This window comes from Rattus norvegicus, chromosome 20 (genome assembly GCF_021556685.1).
Source record: "Rattus norvegicus strain SHRSP/BbbUtx chromosome 20, alternate assembly SHRSP_T2T, whole genome shotgun sequence".
Taxonomy (NCBI): Eukaryota; Metazoa; Chordata; class Mammalia; order Rodentia; family Muridae; genus Rattus; species Rattus norvegicus.
Window position 1 is genome coordinate 14,524,874 of NC_141553.1, and position 1,905 is coordinate 14,526,778.

Here is a 1,905-nt window from a genome sequence, read left to right on the forward strand (position 1 = left end):
CACTTCCTCCAACAAGGCCACTCCCTGGGCCAAACATATGCAAACTATCACAACCGTTATCAATCAACAGGACTCTACGTCGTCTTTCATAGTGGCGCCAAGTATTGTGGATTATGCATCTCAGTGAACCAGAAAGCAGAGAACCATAACCCCACGACTGCTAGCTATCTTCAGGCTTATAACCCCGCCCCCTCTATGACAGCTGGCCATCTTCAGGCTTATAACCCCGCCCCCTCTATGACAACTGCCTATCTTCAGGCTTATAACCCCGTCCCCCTCTATGACAGTTGGCCATCTTCAGGCTTATAACCCTGCCCTCTCTATGACAGTTGGCCATCTTCAGGCTTATAAACCCCCCCCCCCCATGACAGTTGGCTATCTTCAGGCTTATAACCCCGCCCCCTCTATGACAGCTGGCCATCTTCAGCCTTATGACCCCGCCCCCTCTATGACAACTGGCTATCTTCAGACTTATAACCCCGCCCCCTTTATGACAACTGGCCATCTTCAGGCTTATAACCCCACCCCCTTATCTAAATCTTGCACTCCTACCCAGGCAGGGGTCATGTCCCTCCATTCAGGTTGTGTTTTATGCTCTCTGCTAAATCTCTGCAGAAGTTCTCTTTGCTCCATCTACTGCGAGAATGAAGACCATTCGCAGCAATCAGACTGTCGACAATGTCGACATCACTCTGAAGGGCGCACAGCCATTGTGAAGGGCCCCAGGGGAACTCTGAGGAGGGACTTCAATCACATCAACGTAGAGCTGAGTCTTCTTGGAAAGAAATAGAAAAGGCTCCGTGTTGACAAGTGGTGGGGTAACAGGAAGGAACGGGCCACTGTCAGAACCATCTGCAGTCATGTTCAGAACATGATCAAGGGTGTGGCACTGGGCTTCCGTTACAAGATGAGGTCTGTGGATGCTCACTTCCCTATCAACGTCGTTATTCAGGAGAACGGGTCTTTGGTTGAAATCCAAAATTTCTTGGGTGAAAAATACATCCACGGGGTTCGGATGAGGACAGGTGTTGTTTGTTCTGTCTCTCAAGCCCAGAAAGATGAACTAATCCTCGAAGGAAATGAAACTGAACTTGTTTCAAATTCAGCGGCTCTGATTCAGCAAGCCACGACAGTTAAAAACAAGGATATCAGAAAGGTTTTGGATGGCATCCATGTGTCTGAGAGGGGAACCGTGCAGCAGGCTGATGAATGAGACCTCAGTTTCCCAGCTCCAGAAACAAGATCCTGATCACAAGGACAGTTTGGGCTCTTTGGGGACAATAAAAGACTTATATATTGAAAAAAAATCCTCTACAGAAATGCCTTCTTAGATCTACCCATACGTGTAGACCTACCTACCCAATACTGTCCTGCCAGGCATGTCCAACTTGTCACCTACAGAAAGAGACCATTGTGAATGTGGCTTAATATAAAATCACAAACTTACTTAAAATATTGTTAATTTTTTGTAATTATTTTATTGTGATTTGGTTGTGTAGTTCTTGTGTGTGAAGTTTGTTGATAACTATGACCATCTTAATGTCTAAAGGTTGGACATGCTCCTGGGCTTTCCACAGCCTGTTCAAGTCAACAACCAAAATTAATCACCACATTAATTATTATTATTATTATTATTATTACTATTACTATTATATTCATTATATTGTGTTATGCAAGCAGCTTTCCCATTTTTCAGTTTTAAATTGTGTGTATATGGTTTATGTTCATGTAGTGTATAGGCACATGCATGTGTGTGTACATGTGTGCATGTGTGTGTACAAGTGTGAAAGATTTGTTTTGTCATAAGAAAGGTTATACCCTATCCTGTTCTGTCTGATTTTTGTGTTCTTTAAAGGGATGAAAAGAAAGGTATTTCTTGATATTTTCTAATTTTAAAATCTTAGT

The 1,905-nt window shown here is 43.5% G+C and overlaps 1 pseudogene; it reads left to right on the plus strand.

Moving 5' to 3' along the window:
- The first annotated feature begins 620 nt into the window (after positions 1-620).
- Positions 621-1,453, plus strand: Rpl9-ps20 (ribosomal protein L9, pseudogene 20; annotated as a pseudogene).
- Positions 1,454-1,905: the final 452 nt, after the last annotated feature.